The 24056-nt window shown below is 36.3% G+C and overlaps 1 protein-coding gene across 6 annotated transcripts in view; it reads right to left on the bottom strand.

The window, feature by feature from the left end:
* Positions 1-24056, bottom strand: part of UNC5D (unc-5 netrin receptor D) — a 552460-nt gene that overhangs the window by 417963 nt on the left and 110441 nt on the right. The window lies entirely within an intron of this gene.

Here is a 24056-nt window from a genome sequence, read left to right as displayed (position 1 = left end):
TGAAGCATAAATCAGAACATATCTAAAATGCTATGTTCTCCATCTTTGCTATCTGAAAAACTTTTTTTTTTTTTTTTTTTTTTTTTTTTTTTTTTTGGTGCAGTGGCACAATCATAGCTCACTACAACCTTGAGCTCCTGGGTTCAAATAATCCTCCTGCCTCAGCCTCCCAAGTAGCTATGACTAAAGCACACACTACTATGCCCAGTAAATAATTTGCTTTATTTTTTGGTAGACATAGGGTCTTGCTGTATTGAACTCCTGGCTTCAAGCAATCCTCCCACCTCAGCCCCACAAAGTGCTCAGATTACAGGTGTAAGCCACCATACCCAGCTTTAAACTACTTTTTTAAACAAATTAAAAATAAATTTTGTATGAAATGTCTTCGCAAGTACACTGTAAGTAATTCTATATAAATTATCCATGGGTGTCTTCAGATGTGGTTGACTACGTTGTTTTACCACTTAACTTAGTGACTACATTTATTCAGCCCATTTCCATGTAGCATAGAAACTATGATTAAGCTACAACCATTGTTGTGGCATTTGGCTCCATACCAACAAACAGAATAAATTCAATGGCCTCAGCATAGTTTTCATGTTTATTTCATTTCCATGCCTAAAAGTTACTTTCATTATTTGGTTCCTTTTTTTTCTATAGCTAACAGGAAATGAAGAAACTGACAGACTGTTAAGAAATATATACAACATTTAAACAGCACAAATATAAGTGAACCATAAAAATCTCAGGAAAATTACCATTTTCTCAACAACAGTTTTAATTTTAAATACTTAATATTCATAGGAAATCTCCTAGACACAATTACATTGACAAGGCTTTATACATTTCAAAGGAATATGACAGAACACTTAGTTAAATGTTATATTAAAGATTCATTGTAAATTAAATATTAAAAAGTATTCAACAGATCCAAGTGTGGTTCAAATCCATCTGTTACTACAAACTATATATTTTTTTTATTTTAGCATTGCCATATGCCATGGCAGAGCACCCAAGCTTTTCTTGATTTTCCATTTGAAAACCCTCCTTCAAAATGAGTAGCCATGGTTAACTCGTGGTATTTATTCTTCACTGTAGATGATCACAGAGTCATATTTCACTAGGTTCAAGTTTGAAAGACCACAGACACAATTTAATTAGAGAAAGCCTCTACCCCAAAAGTATTAGTTTCTTAGAAAGTCTGCATAAAAAGTCTATCACCAAATTGGCCTCAAGTTATAAGAAATATGAAGAAAAGAAAGAAAGGGAAGATCATATATAATACTTCCAAGGTGGGAAAGAAAAAATACAGGAAGGAGAGAGGATACAAAGGCACAGCAAAAAGAGAAAATTGCAACACAGAAAATAAGTGGGTGGGTTTAATTCTCCATTTCTTACATCACGGACAATCTGGTTATTGAATATATAGAGAAAGCCTGACATGGAAGGAGCTAATGAAATCCCTACCAAAGCAAAGCTCAGGAGACATAGGTCTGCTCTTTATAGCCTGTTCTGAGGGGAAATAAAGACAAAAACAGAGACAAACAAGAGTTATCTATAGATCATTCCACAGCCACCATCATGCCTACTCCAAGAGAGGTTGTACACAAAGAAAACAAACCAGAAGAGAAAAAAGAGCTCCACAGGACACATCTATGCATGGACATGGCCAACTAGACTAAGTCCCAGCACTCCTGGGCCAAGTCAAGAGGTGAAAACTGTGGGCACATGAGATTCACAAACTTAATATGGATTCAGGCCTTCTCTGACAGAGGCAAGAAGCATTCCAGGAAATAAGAACTCTTGTCCAATCTTTCTTCATAAATCTTCCCTATTAGTGTTTTCCACTTAATTATAAAACCACTATCTCTGAAATGTGTATATACTTGAATTCTGCTCCAAAACATCCTAAAATCTGATTTAAAGGAATATCATTCTATCTGTTAATGTCAATAAGATTAATTCAAAGTATAGCTCAACTCTAGATGCTGAGAATGCAAGGATAAATGGTATAGGAGCCCTGGATTCCATGTGATTCTTGATCTTAAAGAATTCATCCTCTAGGGAGAGAGACTACCTGAGAGATAGGTGATTTTATTACAGTATACTCACCACCAACACTGTTTCTCTCCACTTTAAAATTGTATATCATTAGATACAATGTGTTTGAAGATAAAGATATATTATCTATAATACATATAGTTATATAATATGATATAGTCTTGTCAGACTGCCATATTAAATATGATAAAGTCTTAGGTCAGACTGCCATAACAACATGCCATAGCATGGGGGGCTTAAACAACAGAAATTAGTTTTCTCATGGTTCCAGAGACTGGAAGTCCATGATTAGGGTGCTAGGATGGTCAGGGCTGGTGAAGGCTCTGTTTTTGGCTTGCAAACAGACACCCTCTCACTGTTTCCTTACATGGCCTTTCCTCCATGGGTAAGCATGGAGAGAGAGGAAGCTCTCTACTGTCTCTTGTTCTAAGGGACCCAATATCATGAGGGTACCACCCGCATGACCTCATCCAGACCTAATTACCTCCCAATGGCACCACCTTCAAATAAATCCCATGGTGGGTTTGGGCTGGAACATATGAATTTTAGAGAGACAAAACATTCAGATCATAACAAATATATAAGAGACATAATACATATTATTTTTATATATTTAATATAATATACAATTGAATTATAATTATCTATATTATCTTAAATTTACATTTCTTAAGTAATAGCAAAATTTTAATTTATATTAAATTTCCTGAATATGATACGATAGGGTGGTTATATAATAGAATGTCTTTGCTTTTAGCAGGGAATATAGGCTGAAGTATTCAGGAATGAACTGTAAAGATATCTGAAACTATCTTTAAAATGGCTTAATTTAGAAGTATCAGTGTGTGTGTGTATGTGGGTGTGCGTGCATGCACACATGTGTGCACATGTGTCGGGGGGTGGCAAATACTGCAAAATGCCAGTAATTGGTGAACCTGGATGAGGAGCTCTAAAACCAGTTTGTTGTTCTATTGTTTCAGCCTCTTTACAGGTTTGAAATTTTTCAAAGTAAAATTGAGAAAAACAGCAAATTAACCAAAATAATGTTTTCAATCTCAATAATACTCTTATTATAGTTGTACCAGTTTTAAGTTCTCTTTCTTTTGCCAGGCATTTGGAAATATGTCACTTAGTGGACATAATTTGACCTGTTTTGCTTCACCATGAGAGTTTCCCACATTATTAAAGCACTTCTCATTAAAAACAAAGGTAGGCATGGGCATACTTTACAAGAAACCTGCTTGCTAATAAATTAAAAATAGAGAGACGTATAGAGAAGACGTATAGAGAAACAAATGAGGGAGAGAGAAAGCAAGGAGCAAAGGGCCTTGTAAATGATTTATGTGCGGCCAACCTCTCTGTTCTGTCCCACACCACATGACAAGATGATTAACTGGTTTGACTCATTTGGTAGAACAAGCTAAGGAGACCAATCAGAGCCAGTGGAAGCAAACTCCAAGGCTCCAGCAACCCAAAGAACTGTCATTATAAATTCACTCCTCTTGCCTACTCTGTTTTATGTATGTCCCCAACTAATGCCATATTTTTAATTTTTGACTTTACTATTTTTATATTTGCCACATTATACCATTACAGAAACAGAAGTGAAGTATTTGAGGGTTTATACAGTTGAGATATGCATGTTCAATAGTTCTATTATGTTCCCAATAATTACAAATGCTCTTCCTCATCTGGAAAATTGTAGGGGCACATTCCCACATCTGCCATCAACACACTAGTCCCCAACATGATTGATTTATGTTTATGTTTTCATCTGAGGAAGACCTGGGTTCCTTTCAATACAAAAACAAAAAGCATATCTGAAGTCAATCTTTCTTTCTGTAGACAGGAAATAATAAATTGAAAAAATAGAAGTTTAATGGCAGATAGGAACTGTGGAAAGGCATGAAAGCATGGGAAAATGGAAGAGAAGGTAAAAATTCACATATCACTCTTTCAATAATCAGGCAAGTAGGTGGGTAGGTAGAAAGCAATATGCACTAGTTCTAGATGATGCTCTAGAAGTTGTGGGGAGAAGCAGAAAAGTACCCCATGATCAAGTTGGAAATGCTCTTTACTATATCCCCTGAGAGATTCAATGAACAGCAGTATATGAGAGGTTCTATGAAGTTCTTCTGTGAAAAATTGCTAGTATGATTTTAAGAGATCTGCAGCCTGTTGTTACTTCCGTTAACTAAATTAGATCCACTAGAGTCATGTCAAATTGTTACACATTTCAGATTATTAATCGTATCCCACTTGGAGTTGTAGAAAAGATTACACTAGAAGAATGATCTCTATTATGACATGAGCTAAGAAAATAATTTCCATTAATATTAGGTGATTAGGCTTCTGATCAGGCTGTCTACCATGCGACAAAGAATATGTAATATATCTTAGATGATAATCATGCCACAATAACCCTGATTTTTTAAACTGTTTTCCAATACATCTCCAATTATATCCATAGACTCTAAATTACTCAGGGGAAGAAGGATCTAGAATGCACATTATCCAGCATCCTAAATTGTTGGACCATTGATGAATCATTCACTTAGCAAATAGGTTGTGGGTGGTGAACACTGCTCTAGGTGAATCTAATGATATACATGATAGATATAGCCTTTGCACACAAAGACTTTACAGGAAGGGTAAGTGGACAATTACGTAAGCAAATGGAGGACAGTTTGCTAGATGAGCTGACCAAACAAATACAAAACAGAAAACTCTCACCAGTTCTGGAGAGTCAAGAAAAATACTGCCTGAGAAGTTACATCTAACCTGAGACCTGAAGACCGAGTGTAATTAGCCAAAATAAGGTAGCTTATGTTTGGAGTGGAGGGCGAGCAGGTGTCCATGTAAAGTGCATGCACAAGACCATGTGGCAAGAGAGAAATGGGATACTGGGGCACATGGAAGAAGCTCCTTAGCATCTCTTGAAGGAAGGGTAAGGGACAAGGAAAAACAGTGAAAAAATAGGAATCTATGTGCCCTCAAACACTCCAAGATACCTGGTTTAGAAAAAAAAAAAATGCAATTAGTTCACTTAAATGGGGTTTAATTCCAAGAATGCCTACATTTTGGCCAAGCATCCCAGGAATCCATATGGGATCACCTCTTCTTTCCTCTCTTTCCCACTCTGCCCAAATCCATAATATTTTTGGGATAGTGAATAGGCTGTTAAATGTCTAATAATTTGTTTCAGTGACTTATTATGGCCAGAGATTTAATTCTTGTTATGTCTTATTTATTCTTCTGTTTATTTCCTCCCTGCAAAATGTGGGCAGTTCTTTCATTGCCTAGTTAATGTAAACCACAGGTGAAACCTTTCAAGTCAGGGCTTCTGCCTTATTTTTTCATTCAACTCTCATTATTTTTCTTAATAAGATGCACTCAAAGCATTCACTAGATCTAAACCTAGCTGGCCTATAGAAGGAAAAACTATTTAATACCAGGATTCTATTCCCATTCAGTGATACACTTCCCCATTTCCCCTGGTACCTGGTATCTACAGAAATTATACCTGCCATCTTTAGCTTACAGCTCCTCTGCCTGCAAGTGACAGTTAACTGTGTTATCCTTCACAGTTGCTTTTTTTTTTTTTTTTTTTTTTTTTTGCAAGGGATGGCATGAAAGCCTAAGAAGATAATCCTCCAGTGAAAGAATTTTGGACAAAAACAGTGGTAGGGAAAGAACTGTGTGGCAATACATGTTGTTGGGGCTTCCAGTTGGAATCTTTTCTTAAAACTGTTCTTCATGTATTGGTTTTTTTCAGATACCAGTACATCTTGGAATTATTGCTATATTAGTTCGCAGAGATGTTCATCCTCTGTGACAGCTACATAGCCCTCCATTGCGAGAATGTACAAAAGTTAACCCAACTTCTCTCCTACTGCTGAAGATAGAAGACTGTATTTAAAAAAACTATGTATCTGCTCAGTTGTGCAAAATGAAACACAGGAGGGATATACCAGACACTAATGAGATTGGCTACACCTAGGAGATAATGGGAATGGAATGGTAAGAATGAGCAATCCGGATTGAGGCCAAAAGGATGGGAAGGAGGTATTTCTCTGAGTATAACTACTCATGTATTTCTGACTTCAGAACTATGATCATGTTTCACACATTATATAATAATTAAAGATGAGAAGATGACATACCACTACAAACAAATGAAACTAACTCCATTATAAATGCATAGCATGATCCACACTGAAGTGTTGAGATAATCTATATGACCTTGGAAATAGTAAATTGACTCTATGAAGATGAAAAGAACTTCACACAGTTAGATTTTCTTTCACAGGGGTATGGGTTAGAAATTTCAATACTACTTTTCTATATTCCTCGATTAACAAATAAGCAAGCATATCGTTTATAATGGTAGCCAACTTCCACAATGGAAAAGAGTTAGAAATAAAGAAATAGGGAAGGGGTAGGTTCTTGTTATGTCGAATTGAAATTAGAGGTACTGGGATAAACTTGTGGATTTTAATATATATATACTGATAGGTATGGAAATGTATACAAATGTGTGCATATATGTGTATGTATGTGCACGTATATGTACATACATTTTCTAGTCCTGTTCACTGAGAAGGCCTGAAACCAATGGTACTCCAATAACAATAACATGCCTTACTCCCCAACCATGGTTTCCAAATACTATTCTGTAATAAAATAAACAAGGAATCATTGGTAAAACACCCTGATTCCAGGGTCAGAGCAAGCAAAGCACAAGATGAGCCTGGAATAGCTTGTGGTATCATAAAATAGGAAAAGTGCTTTAGAAAATGATGGGGACATAAAAGAAGACAGCAGCTCATTCTAGGGGCCTCATAGCAGGCAAATATGGGATAATTTTGACCAACAAAATACATGACAGCAATGAAAACTTAACCAAAAGTATAATAATCCATGAGCTCGTGCTAATATAAAGAAATAAAGTATAAGAGAAAGCATGTCTTTACCATAGAGTACCAAGTGACAAATATAGAAGGAATAATGAAAATTTATTTGTCTAATTATTTCATTATTGAGACAAAGTCTTGCTCTGTCATCAAGGCTGAAGTGCAGTGGTATGACCTCAGCTCACTGCAGCCTCTGCCTCCTGGGTTCAAGCAATTCTCCCAAGCTTATCTACTTGGGGGCCTGAGATGCCTGGCTAATTTTTGTGTTTTTTATTAGAGGCAGAGTGTTGCCATGTTGGCCAGCCTGGTCTCAAACTCCTGACCTCAAGTGATCCTCCTGCCTCAGCCTCCCAAAGTGCTGGGACTACAGCCATAAGTCACCATGCCCAGCCTAGAATAATAAAATTTAAATGTCACCATTTGGCAAAAAACACAGTATTAACTATTTAAGGAAAGAATCCTCACTAGATGCTAAAATTAATGGGAAAAAGAATAGAGAACCAATATTTGATGTGTTCTTAAAGCATAACCATATGACAATTACAAAGGGAAAATTGTAACTTCTAAATTACAAGTGGAAAAACAAGCTTAGAGAGGAGAAACCTGGAAGATAACATGTTAACCAAATGACTTGGTTTAGCATCACCAATAATGGGACAAATTAAGATTGTGCCTCCTAATACAATGCAGAGAAGGCCACAACATCATATCTGTGCTATGCATAATGAAAATGCACAATCTAAATACAACCCTGAAGAAATACCAGAGATGCCCAAGTGGACATATAGCTTATAATATGATTCGGCTGTGTCCCCATCCAAATCTCATCTTGAATTGTACTCCCGTAATTCCCATGTGTTATGGGAGGGACCCAGTGGGAGATAATTGAATCATGGGGGTGGTTTTCCCCATATTGTTCTCATGGTAGTGAATAAGTCTCACAAGATCTGATGGTTTTATCAGGGGGTTCCACTTTTTCATCCTCTTCATTCTCTGTCTGCTGCCATCCATGTAAGATGTGACTTGCTCCTCCTTGCCTTCCGCCATGATTTTGAGGCTTCCCCAGACACATGGAACTGTAAGTCCAATTAAACCTCTTCCTTTTCTAAATTGCCCAGTCTCGGGTATGTCTTTATCAGCAGCATGAAAATGGACTAATACAGCCTAAAAAATAACAGGCTAATATGCTTCCCAAGTTTTGAAGTCATTAAATATAAAAACAGATGAAGAAACTGTTACAAATTGGAGACTAAGATGACGACAACAACTTGCAACACATGACCTGAGATTGCACTCTGGACCAGAGAAAGGATATTAGTAGGAAAATTAGAAATACGATTTGTGGATTTATGGGTTGGTAAACTAAGGCTGGCTGGTCACCTATTTTTATAATTAAGGTTTTGGAAACACAGCCATTACTGTCCTTTTAAGTATCTTTCATAGCTACTACAACAACAGAAATGAGAGATGAGATGAAGAACTTACAGCCAACAAAGCCAAAAATATTTATTCTCTGGCCCTTTACTGAAAAGGCGTACTAATCTCTGAATTAGAAAAGAGTATTGCATCATGTTAATTTCATGATGTTGATAATTGCATGTGGTTCTTGAAAATGTCAGTTTGGGGAATCTAAGAGACAGATTTACAGGAATTCTGTTTTTGCAACTGTTTTGTAAGTCTGAGAATAATTCAAAATGAAGAATTTAAAAATCATCTATACCTTAGAGCCTAATTATTTCCATTGTCAGAATGCTCCAGTAATTTGGCTCACTGCATTAAAGTTCGGGTCTTCATTGCCCCTGGCAAGACACAGCTACCCTCACAGAAAGCTAAATATGGAAATGCAAAAACCTATGCACTTAGCTAGAAAGTGCTCTACCCAGAAGGCACTTTATGGTTACCATTTATTCTGTGTCAGGCTCTGGGCTAAGTGCTTTACACCTATTTTCTTGTAAGGAAGTGCATTTGCAAAAACGAAAATCCATTTACTTAAAGAGTTCTAATTCCATAAAACACTTTTTACTAGCTAGAAAAGTGAACAGGCAAGGGCTGCAGAGGAGTGGCATGAGACAGTTGACTCAATTGTGAAATGCAACTTGTGAAAGAGTTATTTTTAGCAAAATTCCTCCACATCCAACATCCCAACCATATTAATGGAGGTTTTCTGTCTCTATTATAAATATTTTCCTAAAAAGAAACTTAGATCATGTCTGATACTACAGATTAATACTATAACCCATCAAATCAAAGATATTACTGAATGTAAGATGTATCAAGATTTTATTTGCCACTAATTGCAAAAGGTTTACCAATTTTAATTGGAAGATGCCACCGATAAATAATTCCAAATTCAGAACTTAAAATGAAAAGATGTGTACCTTTGAATAAAATGCAATATAGCACATAATTGATATATGGTCAATATGCATTTTTGGAAGCATCTTTTACTCATTTGGGCTGTTCTAGGTAGAATTATATTCGAGGCCTAATTTAATAACTGAAGCAGATGGCCAGTTAAAGCTGTTGCTAAGCTTCACACTATTGAAAATGGTGGACAAGACTGGAAAATTTCATCTCTGAGGAATGAAAGAGAAGCTGCATAAATGATTCTGAGAACCCAAATTGCCTCCTCCACAGACTCAGTTGGCTGCAAGCTAATCACCTCCTCATGCATCTGTGCATTTCCATTAGTGCTTTGCTACTGGTGTCAATGACAGTCAATACCCCACTGAAAAGAAATCACTCCATTAGTGAGGGATTTCTAAGCATTCCGAGTTGACTTCCTGATGGTCTCTGAGATAAGACACTTAGACGAATGACTACTTTTTTGCGACTTTTGTCCTGAATGTGTGTTGTCTCATAGAGGTTACACAGTCTTAACATAAGGTCACATTGCTCCATTTATTTTACTTACTGTTCACTTTAAAATCAAGGACAGCCATGAGATTCCATAGTTAAGTCTTCTTAGACATCATACAGTCCATCCTTTTTTTTTCTACAAATCAGTTGACAGAGCAGAGAAAGGTGACAATATTTGCATGAAGAAAGTAGATAAGGTAGACTGAAACAGAGCCCAGACCAGAACCCAGGTCCTCTAACTCCCAGTCCAAAGCTCTTCCCATTTCATTAGCAGACGATTGAACCTTGTTTAATATTTGCAACCACCCTGAAACTCCCTGATCATCCACATACCATTATCACAATCCTGGCAAGCATGCTAGTTTTCAGACATTTTGGCATCCATTAAATTTATTTTCCTTCTTCAAAAATGAGCCCAAATGTGCTTTTGATGTTTGAGAGTATATATATTTTTAAAAATCTTTTAAAAAGCAACTTGAATAAAAATAAAGCTATCTAAAGCAAGAGTAATTTTGCAATAGTGTTCCAATCACAGTTCTCCCATCTGGGGAAACCAAGCAGAAAACACAGTAGGAGTTTTAAACTAGACATTGTCAGTAGCTGCAATGTGTGTTTAAAAAAAAATATATTGCCAATTTCACATCAGTTCTTGGAACATACATTCATATGGATATAGCCACAGTTTGCCTCTGCCACCATGCCCATACAGTTTCCCAGACTCCTAAAATATGTACTCACCCAGCAGAAATTAATAGATTGAATTCAAAGATGCACATACTTGACTTACAACACAGCTGTATTTGAAATGTGGACACACAGAACATAGAAGACAATTTTCCTTCCAAGTAATGACTTGTAACCTATAGACAATGCACTAAACAAGACAGATTATAGAATTCTGGAACACACTCAGCATTCCAGAGAATATGTCGAGCTGTGCATCAAGCCAATCAGCAGCTCAGCAAAGCCCAAGACCAGAGCCCACATCTTCCATAACTCTGATTTAATGAAGTTCGCAAAAGCTGCTTTAAAGGAAGGAAGGATTTGACAAAATTTAGGATAGAGAGATTCTCTAACGAAAGACCTCCCTGAAAAAGTGAAAGCTTCTAGTACGAATTATAGGAATTCAATATGTTACAACCTTCTGGAAAGGTGATTCACATTTGTATGTAAAAGGAAATCAGAGACAACACTGATGTTGGGACATGATGACATATGCACAGCATCTGATCAGAGCTTGATAAATGAGCTGCAGACAGAGCTCTCAAGGACAGGGAAAGGAAATGTTAAATGGCACAGGGACATGAAAAAACCCTCTAGAAGAAACTAATTTTCTAGTGCATTATTATTTGAGTTTGCAAACCAGAATAATTTCAAGTAATTCGGAAAAAAAAAACTCTGAAACTCTTCTGTTTTTGCAACTGTTTTGTAAGTCTGAGAATAATTCAAAATGAAGAATTTAAAAAGCATCCATACCTGAGAGCCTAATTATTTCCATTGTCAGAATGGTCTAGTAATTTGGCTCACTGCATTAAAGTTCAGGTCTTCATTATCTAAAAATCTAGATAGTAAGCAAAGATCTGGAGGTAGGGCAAATCAAGCCCCTCTTCCAGGCTTTTATGGTATAATGATAATCAATATTCATAATTTTAGACCCTAAAATTTTGAAGCCTCATATAAAAATGGGATTCAGACATACATCTTTTTAATGAACGTGATGTAGAATATAGTTTGAATAAACTACTATACTCATTGCTGAGGGGCTAGAGAATATATAAGACATAATACAAGTATTCAAAGAAAAGAGAAACCTTATTTCACTATATTTTGCAAAACTAAGTAATCCATGTATGGTATAAGTGGAAACTTTAGTAATCGGGTTGTTCAATTAATCAGGATGTCCCATGTCAAAGAACATTGGTGTTCACATACATGATTGTCACAAGACCCACAATCCCCTCACACAGAAACTTTGATAACATTGTGATGGTCCACGAATAAAGATACATTCAAAGAGACTTGTATTCTGAAGGGGTGATGAAGTCATTGCATCCCATGGTTTGGCAATCACATAGAAGCTGGTAGATGGGTGAAGAATTTGTTTTGAGAGACTTCACAGTCCATGTTTGAGGAAGAAAAGAAGCCACACGGTCACACTGGCCAGATCTTTGCTAAGTGTTAAAACAAGAACACACAGCAAAACAAAAATATTTGCATTCAAAAACAAATATACTACCTTTTTCTTGAAGAGTGTTATAATCTGTTTTTGTCTGTTTTTTAAAGACAGAGTCTCGCTTGGCCATCCAGGCAGAGTGCAGTGGTGCAATCACAGCTGATTGCAGCGTCGAACTCCTGGGCTCAAGTGATCCTCCTGCCTCAGCCTCCTGAATAGATGGGACGACAGGTGTGAGCCACCAGGCCTGGCCCAAGGCTTATAGTCCCTATGGCCATTTTCTATCTGTACCTTATCTATTCATGGGAATCATAATTTTTAAATATACCAATTCTTAACTCATTCATATAAAAACCTAGTGCCAATAAAAGCTTACTATGATATTGGCTCCACACAAATACCAAAAAATGCAGTACTAGTTTCTATAATTTTATAAATAGGAAAACATAAATTTCAGTCAATGGACATAATTGTGTATCTCAGAAATACAAGAATGTCTCATAAGGAAAGAGTTGGAATAGAATGACTAGAACACTCCTTGAAGGAGGGATGAATATTGGACTATGATTTAAATACATGATACAGCAGACAGGAAGGGGGAACTATTTTTTTAAGTTCCAGGGTACATGTGCAGGATATGTAGATTTGTTAAATAGGTAAACATGTGCCATGGTGGTTTGCTGTACCTATCAACCCATCACCTAGGTATGAAGCCCAGCACACATTAGCTATTTTTTCCTGATGTTCTGCTTCCCCTGACCCTCACCACTAAACAGGCCTCAGCATGCATTATTCCTCTCCCTGTGTTCTCATTGTTCAGCTCCCACTTTTAAATGAGAACTTGCGGTGTTTGGTTTTGTGTTTCCATTAGTTTGCTGAGGATAATAGCTTCCAGCTCATCCATGTCCTTGCAAAGGACATGATCTCATTCCTTTTTAGGGCTGCATAGTATCCCATGGTGTATATGTATCACATTTTCTTTATCCAGTCTATCGTTGATGGGCATTTGGGTTGATTCCATGTCTTTGCTATTGTGAACAGTGCTGCAATGAACATATGCATGTATGTATCTTTATAACAGAATAAATTACATTCCTTTGAGTATATACCCAGTAATGGGATTGCTAGGTCAAATGGTATTTCTGGAAACAGGGAACTTGTTCTAAAAATCTAGATAGTAAGGAAAGATCTGGGGGCAGGAGAAAATTTTCCCAGTGCTCCAAATTTGATATAAATATGGGAAGATGTTGTTGGAAATGGCAGTAACTTCCCATTGATGTGGAAGTCACTCATATGGGAATCTTACCTGCTTTTTTTTCACTACCAAGAAGGTAATAAGCAAAGAAACAAGAAAGGAAAGAAGGAAGGGAGGATGGAAGGATGGAAGGAAGGAAGCTAGATAGCTTCTAGTCAGCAAAAGCATGTTTTCAATGAAAATTTCAGTGAAAATTTCTTGACTCAGAGGATCATACCATCAGCCAAAGCATATATACAATTGGCTTTACTTATTCCCACAACTGATTCTTCATGGTGGGGGCTGGAGGGTTGGATTTACCAGGCACCGTTCTAGGTTTTAGCAATAGAGCATTCAAATAACTCAAGTTTCTACTCCCTCAAACTTGTAATCTAAGAGGAGATATAGACTAGGAAACAAGCAAAGCCAACACAGTAATATTCAATACATCTATCCTGGGGGAAATAAAAGGGTAAAATGAGACTGCACAAAATTAGAATTAACCTGCTTTGGTGGGTCAGGGGAGGCCCCATCATCCAATCTGAGACCTAAGATGTGGTAGAGGCAAGAGAGAAGCAAAGCAAAGGGAAAAGTGTTGCAACCCAATGTTCATCATGCCCAGCAGTCTGGGGTTAATGAGCAAAGCTTGTCAGGGGGACAAATGTAATCCCCACTGTTGTGACATCAAGTGAGAAAAGGAAACAGGTCAGAATAAAGCCAGAGGAAAGCAACAGCTGTCATTCAGAGGCTTGTCAGGTATTTGACTTTTTTCTGGTGGTAACAAAGCCACCAGAATTAAAGGAATTTAAGCCGAGAAATCATATCATTAGATTTTTACATTAGGATGATCCTTTCAGATGCAGTGCAGAGAGGAGGGAGATAAAACTGGTTAACAGGGAACTCAATTAAGAGACTGTAGATGAACAAGAGATGATGGCAGCCAAAAGAGAAACACAGTAGCCCCCCTCATCTGTGGTTTCTTTTTCCACAGTTCAGTTACTCATGGTCAATCTTGGTCTGAAAATGTTAAATGAAAACTTCTAGAAATAAAAAAATTTATATTTCAAAGAAGTATGGTACTCTGGGTAGATGGTGAAATCTTATGCCATCCCAGTCTGTCCCACCCAGGACACTAATCATCTCTTTGTCCAGTGGATCCATGCTGTTGATGCTCCCCAACCATTAGTCACTTAGGAACCATCTCAGTTCTCAGACCAACCGTCGCAGTATCACAGAGCTTGCGTTCAAGTCACCCTTACTTTACTTCTTAATGGCCTGAAAGTGCAAAAATAGTCATGCAGGCAATTTGGATTGGCCATAGAAAAGCTGTTAAGTTCTTCCTTTAAGTGAAAGGGCTAAAGTTCCCAGTTGAATAAGGAGAGGGGGAAAAAAAAAAAAAAAAACTTTGTTGATGTTGCTACAGTAAGATCTATATAAGAATACATCTTCCATCCATGAAATTTTCAAGGAAAAAGAAATTCATGCTACTTTTGCTGTCATGCCTCAAACTGAAATATGATTGGCCACAGACCATGGTAAGTGCTCAGTTAAGATAGAAAAGGTATTAAATTTGTCAGTGGAAGTCGTGAACAAAAATGTGTTCCAACTGGTGACAACAGGGTTCAGTACTATCCACAGTTGGATGCCCAAAGGCATCCAATGGGGATGGTAGAATGTATCCCCAAAAGATATGGAGGGAGTACTGTAGTAGTAAAGCGAGTAGAAAAAGATGTGAGTAAGCTCATAAGTGTTTAAAGAGAATTTTTATCACAATTCATTACGTAGCTAATATATGGAGCACTAATCACATTCCTGGAGTAGCTTGGTGTGGGGGAAACAGGCAAACGAGGCAAAGCATGCTCTCCTACACTGATAGAATAAGTGTCTTAGTCCATTTGTGCCACTATAACAAAATACCTGGGACTGGGTACTTTATAAAGAAAAGATAACCGGGCGTGGTAGCCCACTCCTATAAACCCAGCTACTTGGGAGTCTGAGGCAGGAGAATTGTTTGTATCAGAGAGGTGGAGGTTGCAGTGAGCTAAGGTCATGCCACTGCACTCCAGTCTGAAGGCTGGGAAGTCCAAGATCAAGACTCCCCAGGTTTAGTGTCTGGTGAGGGCCCCATCTCTGCTTTCAAGGCAACACCTTGTAAGCCAATCTGAAGAGGAGAAAACTCTGCTTTCTCATTTGGTGGAAGGGATGGAAGAGCAAAAGGGGCCTAGCTAGTTCCATCCAGCCCTTTTATAAGGTCACACATGACCTTTTATAATCTCATTCATGAGGGCTCCATCCTTATGACTTAATCACTTCCTAAGAGCCCTGCCTGTAAAGATTACCACATTGGCGATTGTTTTTCAACATATGAATTTCAGGGGATACATTCAGACCACATCAGTAAGAGGGCCAAAGAATTAGAAATAAGACCCAATGTTAATAGTGGCACTGCATAACAATGTTCTTGGAGGATACTTCACTCTGCTTGATGTGCACCAAGATGGAAGACTAAGGAAGCTACTTTCAAAAGGCTTTTATGGAAGAAAGGATAAGCAGAACTTTGGGGAATGATGGTTAGATTATAATAGGCTGCTAGGGGGAAAATGAAGAACAGAGGCTGCACTGGATATTCAGAGAGTTCCCTCCTGGGCAGGAATTTCCTAACAAAGTAAAGAAAATTAAGTTTTGGGCTTAGCACAGAAGCACAGGTTAATTGATAACAAGGAAGGAAGGTTCACTTTGAGGTTTGAGCTGATTGATGACTTTCAAAAACTTCTCAATACAGTCTTTAGGATCTTGCTCAAGTTGTTCAAAAAAAAGGGGGAGTTTGGGCAAATTAAAATTGAATTGGTCATCAATTCTTTGGCACTCTTCCTATTAAGAGGTAAAGTCTGTGCTCTACCACAATGAATCTGAGTAGACTCTGTAACTGCACTAACCAATAGAATATGGAGGAAGGGACTGCATGCCAATTCGCTAGTCAAGTCCTAAAGGGACTGGCAGTTCTCATTTTCCTGTCTCATAAAACACTGGCTCTTGGAAATCAGCTGCCATAAAAGAAGCATGACTACCTTGATAGCACTGTGCTGTGAGAAGTCCAAGCCACATAGAAAGACCATTTAGGATAATATGTCATGTGGAGGGACTGGTCACAGAGAATCAAGATGCTGCACATGTGAGTGAAGATGACATCTTACAAGTGGGTCTTCCAGCCCCAGCTGTGTATGGAAAACAAACCATCCAGCTGTGCCCTCCCTGACATCCTGACCCAGAAAATCCTGAGCTACATAGTTATTCGAGGCCACTAGGTTTTGAGTTTTTTAATGCAGCAAAGGATATATTGGACAAAATCATAAGTAAACTAAGAAAACCAGGCCACTTTTCTAGAGTTTTAAGTAAAAACCTGCTTTTCTGGTATTAAGAGAACCTCTCCCTCACCTTAGTAAGGGTACATTAACAACAAGAAAGAGGTCCGATCAATGATGGTGGGTACTATAGAAAGTAAGCAAAATAAAATAAATTATGCATAACGAAAAGGAAAAGCTCAGTTACCTTGAAAACACATGCATATGAAACAGCTCAAGTTGCCCTGGAGTTCACAACGTTTCTCTGTTAACATCTTGTAAGATGTTAATTTTAAGTGCTTATTAACAAAGATGTCATAAACTCATAAAAATTCTCACATGAGGTTTCTCAATGACAGTCTGTCACCCATATTTGTCTCTGCTTTGCTTAATATATCAACAGAACAAAGCAAGAGCAGGGGGAAGAAAAGAGAATAAACATGGCATACAGAGACATTACCTGCTTATTTCATCTTATTTGTACTGGAACCCCAGATTAATACTTGGGGACGGGAGAAAAAAATAGCAATACTCTGTGATTCCAATAAATTTTCCTGTGTTTGATACAATCTCCCTTGCACGAAATCACTAAACATACCTAAAACAAGTTGCTGTAGGCAGTCACATTAATATATTATTCATATTATATTTTAAGTATATGTTTCATTCATTTTCAAGCTAAGTGATTTACTTAAACTATCCAAACTCCAAGCTTTGTAAAGAGTATGGAGTGAAAAGTCAACCTCTCCACAACGTCTCTAGCCAGTCAGTACTCTTCCCTGGAAGCAACAAATATTATTTTTTTGCTCTTATGTAAATACCATATGTTTATGTAATTATATGCTCATTTTATAAATTTTATACACATGTGTATGTGTAGAGATAACTGAACCCTTTTATACACACACATTATCCAGTGTCCTGAACTTTCTTTTTCCCACTGTCTTTTTTGGATTTTTTTCAATATTAATGCACATGAGGGTATCTTCTTCTTTTTAAGAATAATATATAGCATACTGCTCTGCATTTAACTGGAACCCTATCGATGAACTTTAAGATGCCTGTAGTCTTTGCTTTTTACCAACAATGCTGTGATGAATTACCTCTTCCATACATAGTATGCTAGTATGCAATATATCTAGCATTTCAAAAATGTGAGCTGTAAATCAAAGGATATGTGGGTTCATAGTTTAAATAATCACTGTCAATATTATGTACGTGGAGATTCTATAAAGTTACAATCCCAAAGACAACAGTTGATTTTATCCACAGACACGACAACAGTATTATGAAATGTTTGGGCTTTTGCCAATTTGACAGGTGACAAATTGGCATTTCAGAGTGTTTTCTTTTGTAATTCTCAAACTAACTGTTACAATTGTAAGTGTTATTTATGTTTAGGAGCCATTCATGACTCTGTGACTGCTTGGCTCATATTCTTATGCTATTTCTGTATTGAGTTGTTGGTCTTTTCCCTATTGATTTCTACAAGTTCTTTATTTTAAAGATATTAGCCCTTTGGCTGTAATAGGAATTTGAAAAATTATTTTCCTAAGTTCCATTGGTCTTTTGAATTTGCTTAGGGTAGCTTTTGTTATGAGCATGTTTTTTATGTAGTTGAATTTATCAAACTTTACTTCAATGGCTTCTACATTTAGGGCCATATTTGTAAAGGCTACTTTACATTTATTTTGTTATAAGGTGTCCACTATTTTTCTCCACAAAAAGCAAAAGCATATTGGTCAGGTGCCATTATTAAGAAATACTAGCATTGGCCAGGCTTAGTGGCTAACGCCTGTAATTCCAGCACTTTGGGAGGATGAGGCAGGTGGATTACTTGATATCAGGAGTCTGAGACGAGACAGGCCAACATGGTGAAACCCCGTCTCTACTAAAAATACAAAAATTAGCCAGGTGTGGTGGCATGCACCTGTAGTCCCAGCTACTCAGGAGGCTGAGGCAGGAGAATCACTTGAACTCAGGAGGCAGAGGTTGCAATGAGCCAAGATTGTGCCACTGTACTCCAGCCTCGGTGACAGAGTGAGACTGTCTCAAAAACAAAAGCAAACAAACAAAAAAGAAACACTAGCATTGAGAAAATCTTTACAGAACAAAAATGTCTTCTAAGACCTTATTAATGAATAATTTATTTTTAGCAACATTTGAATCAATACAATTATAGTGCAATAAAAAGGGAAATAACTTCTTTTCACTAAAGAACAGAATTTTACTTATAATTTATGTTGGTAGCTTTTTCTTTACTCTTAAAATCACACGTGCAATAAATAATTGTTACGAAAATCTTGTAAAGAGAATAAGGACCAATCAAACCAACAAAAAATCATTGGAAATTCCTCCATACAGGATCATAACTATTACTTATGTGTATGTCTTTCCTGTTTTGTTTTGATGAACATGTATATGTAATTTTTAATCATAATTTGAACCTGATTATTTAACATAATAACCATCTTATGTGTCAATAAATATAGAACCATACCTTTGTGTTAATGATTAGTTATCTAATACCCTCTTTACTTATATATTTTTCTTATCTCTTAATGGAATATCAGGTTGATTTAATTTTTGTAAATACCAAAAAGCACTTCAATGTGTCCTTATGTAAATACTTACATGTGTACTTGCATGATTATCTTCTGTCTCTTTGAATGTTTTTTAAAAATTGAAATATGTGAATCACTTTCAAGAGATTTTGCTGTTTACTGATAAAATGCCCTCCAAGAAAACTGGTACCACCAGTTAACCAATGTATGCATGTTTCTACCTTCTATATCCATGCCAATATCAGCACTAGTCATTTTCAAACTTTTAATGCTTTGTTAATATTAAAGGGGAAAAATATTACCTTCATATTTTACCTTGCATTTATTATCAATAATTTTAAAAATAAAATTAAACTCTTATCATTTACAATTCTACTAAAGCAAACACTTTCTCATAGTAGGCAGTTGGTCTAATGACTATCCCTAAGGCTAGGGAGAGTAAAATTAGAAAATTTCTTTTTTAAGGTGGCAAATATTTAATGCTATACACTTCTTCCTTCCTAGGGGACAATAATCCTCAGTCTTTATGCACAGAAGAACAGTTGTTTGGGTCTATACTCTTCAAGAACACCATCGGTAAGATGGCACTGGATACAATTCAGAGGCATGGAAGATACAACCGTGATGGTATGCCTTTCCGTAATACTTGAGACTTCAAATTATTTAAACTGCATTGTTCTACCAGCCTGAATTTATAAAATACAATCTAAATGTATAGAAATATTTTATATTCTGAGTTCAGTTGCTCTAAATACTACTGTCAGGGATGTAAAAATCCCTGGATAAGATCACCTCTGACTTTTAAGGTATATAATAGTTTTAAAGGTCTATGAGTCATGTAGGGGATTATGTGGGTAGGAGAAAGGAAAAGGATTTTCAATGGCATTTTGGGGGAAAAAAAGTGAGTCTCGAGGCTGTGCAAGTGGGGCCTCTGTTAAAAGTATTTGCACACGTGGATTCCTGCAGCTACTTTTCAGCTGCCTCAGGCTTAAGTATATTTATGCTACTGTTTTAAGCTTGTCTGCTTATAAAGTTTAATTACCAACCCTCTCTCTCACACACACACTCAACTGTTTGAAGTCAGCAGAAAGAAATATTCTCACTAGAATGACACGCAGTCTCAAGACACAGTCTGTTTGAAATAACTTTTTAGATATTTTCGGAATCTTTCCTTTCCCATTAAATGAAATATAAACATTATCTACTTAATGAATTTAAGGGATTGTGCTGAAAACAACAAAAACTGCAACAATCTGCAAGCACTTGATGGCTATGAAAGAAGAGAGTGCACAGATTGGAAATCAAAACAAACTCAAAAACATTAAGACAGCATGTTCTTACACATTTTTCTAAACATAACGTTTCCCATTCCCCCGGTTTATTAAACAAACTATAAACATCACTTCCACTGAGACTTTAAAAAAAGGGTGGAAGATAGGAAATTTAACCGTTTCTAAATTATTATGCTAAAAATAATCATTTGGACCACCAGTATGAAATCACTTTTGGAGTCCACTTTAAAGCTAGAGGTTTTGAAATCAAAAGTGGGGAGGGTTGAGGGAATTATTGATTCCTGTAGTGTTCTCTAGATATATCGTTGAATAGTACATGCTTTTGAGTTTTATTCATGAAAATTATTCAAACATCAAACAAATACTTATTGTATGCCTACTACATGCTAGGCACTCTTATTTACTTAACACATCAACATGAATGAAATAGACAAAGACACCTATGCTAAGGGAGACCCACTTCAGTAGGCGAGTCAGATTGCTGTAATCGCCTGCGCTTCTTTTTTCAGGTAACATTATGTTTTTGAGATAGGACCCCATTAAATGGCTATGCTACAATTTGTTTATCCATGCTTAAGTTAATGAACACTTAAATTATTTCCAAATATTTTTCTGTTAAATGGAACTGTACTGTAAACATTCTTGTACACATAATTTGTTGCTCATGTCCAAGCTTTGAAGGCAATTATTCTCAAAACATGGTTTCCAGAACTCTGGGGGTTCCCAAGACTCTTTTGGGAGATCCAGGCAGTAAAAACTAATTTAATAATAACACAAGAATATTATTTGCTGTTTTCACTACACTGATATTGCACAGATGGTGGACAATTCAATGTGGACACAACCGCTGGTGCTGTTAGCACAATGGAAACTGTGGCACCAATCTTTATTAATCACTGTATCCTTTACTGCTACTTACTTGCAGCAGAAAAAGTGCCAGTTTCAAGTCCTTGATGACATTAAAAATCACTAATTTTATTAGGTCTCTACCCTTGAGTATATGTCTTTTAATAACAAAAATTATGCATAAAGCCATTCTGCAGCATATTGAAGTACAGTGGTAATCTTAAGAAAAAGCTCTCATGTGACTGAGTTATAAACTAAACTGGCTTTTCATTTCATGAAGTGCCATGTGTTACTTGAAAGAATGTCTGAAAAAGCTATAATTATTCAGACTTAAGCAGACATTTTCTCCAAAATAAATAATGAGACTATAATTGTTTTAAGAAACTAACAGTATTCATTGCCAATGACAAAATTTGTGCTTTTGATTGAAAATTAGAATTTTGGAAAACTTAACTGCTACTCTGAACTTTATAGCTTTCTAACATACAAAGGCTTTTCTGATGAAATCAGTGGTAATAGTAATGAAAATGGTTTTGATATTACATTCTGAAATGGCTCAACATTCAGAAGATATAAATAACTCAGTGAACCAACATTTTCTAATTGATCATTGTTTGAAGTGACAAAATTATGGGTAAAGATATGCAGGCTAATAGAACAGAGTGTAAAAATTCTTTAATTTGGTTTCAGATTCCCACATTGTCACTTAACTTCAAAAAACTACCACTTGTGAAGTTTTAGTGTAGCATCAAAAAGAATGCCATCAGTATCTGAAAGGGCTGTTAAAAAACTCCTTCCTTTGTCAAGTATACTTATGGGGCCAGATTTTCCTCACATACTGGAACCAAACAATATATCACACAGTAAATGCAGAACCAAATATGAGAATCAGCTTCCTATGAAGCCAAACATTTGAAAAGACATTTTCAAAAATTTTAAATAATGTCATGTAAATTTGCTAAATTTTTTAAAAAGTTATTTTTGATAATACGCTGTTTGTGTTAACATATAATGGGTTTTATTGTTTCTAAATGTTATAAAGTTTACTAAAATTTCATATCTAATATTAATAGATGAAAAGTTACATAAGAAAAAATCTTTAGGGTTCTTGATAATTTTTAAGACTCTAAAGGTGTCCTGAGACAGTACTATTTGAGAACCTTGGTTCAAAGGTACATTCTTAGTATGGAAGCATTAAGTCCAGGATATATACATCTTCAACTTTATTAGATAATGAAAACATGTTTTCAAATTTACTTATAGTAGGAAAAATCATTCCTCTTTCCTGTATCCACTCCATTCTGAGAATTAGAATTTTTAACGTTTGTCATTCTCATTGTCATTCTTTGAAATACCAAATAAATGATATTTCATTGTAGTCTTAAAGTTCCTTTTCTCCTGACTAGATGAGGAGAACTTGGTGTATTCTACATTGATTTTCCTAGGGTAATCTAAAGCTCCAAATAGCATTTCTACATATTTGATTACAAGAAATAAAGAAGTAAATTTCTACCTAATCATTAATATTCAGAATATCCACCTATCCTGTACTACCCAACAGACTTTGTAATTATTGAATGTTAATTTCCCAACTGTGCCTAAGAACATTCCAGATACCCCTTTACTCTTGCTCCTCTGCTTCTGTGTCTTGCATTCATAACTTGTTAATTCCATGACATATATTTAAGTGAAAAGGCAAATTACAGACCAATATATATATAATCTTTTTTTGGTAAAACAACACCACTAATGACATGAGAACTTAAATATACTTTAATACATTTTTATAGGCAATAGAAAAAGTGGAAGAGTGGATACCAAGCTACCAATGTTAGCTGCATTAGATGGAGAGGTGGGGATAAGGTCAGGAGAAAAGGCAGATAACCAATTTTGCCTTTATACATCTTTGTGTTGCCTTGTTTCACTTGACAAAACAAAGAGGTATTACTTCTGCAGTTTGAAGAATTTCCATTAAAGAAATATGAAATAAAACTGAATATTTCTCCTTTGCATTTAGTTCCCAATCACAGGTTATTCTCAGCTGTGTTTCTGTTAGATCTTCATTCATCTTTTGTAAACTTCTCTGGTCTTTCTTCAGGTGACCTCTTGGGCTATGCAGCATAAATTTCAAGTGATATTTCAAGTGAATTCTAGAGTTCAATAGAGTTAAAATTCTCATACAAAAATCACAAATGAGGAATACACTCATGAAGTACAAAGAGCACCGATCTTGAGACCTGGCCTCTTTCTCTCTTTGCTGCCTCTGATTAGATTATGGTTCACCGAAGTGAATTTAGCAAGGAGAGAAGTGTTGGAGTTTGAGCAGTAAGGTATGATGAGACTCAAATATCTTCCAACCAAATCCTAAAGGAATCATATCACCAAGAATCAGTTCAATGTATACTGGGGGAGACAATTATGGTTTTGCAATTATGGCTATTTTAACAAAATCTTTACATTGATATTCTGAGAGGAACTCTCATCTCATCCCAGAGAATCCATGCTGGCTGCAATGAAAATAACGACACACATTTTTCAGATTGAGTATAGACTAAAAGATGAAGGGTGAATGCCATGTGTTCATCACACATGTAAGCAAAATCCTCAAAATATGACAAAGAAAGTTTGGTTGGGCTATAAAGCCTCTAAACATGAATGACTAAATACACACCCTACAAAGCCTACTGACCACTTGGGTAGATTATTGGCTCATGAGCTATCTCGGCTGCTGCTCGTGGAGCCAGAGTCTGTTCCAGCACACTGCCAAAAAGAA

The sequence above is a fragment of the Pongo abelii genome, chromosome 7 (assembly GCF_028885655.2).
Source record: "Pongo abelii isolate AG06213 chromosome 7, NHGRI_mPonAbe1-v2.0_pri, whole genome shotgun sequence".
NCBI classification, from domain to species: domain Eukaryota; kingdom Metazoa; phylum Chordata; class Mammalia; order Primates; family Hominidae; genus Pongo; species Pongo abelii.
The sequence above is the reverse complement of the archived record's forward strand: the minus strand, read 5'-3'. Positions and strand labels throughout refer to the sequence as shown.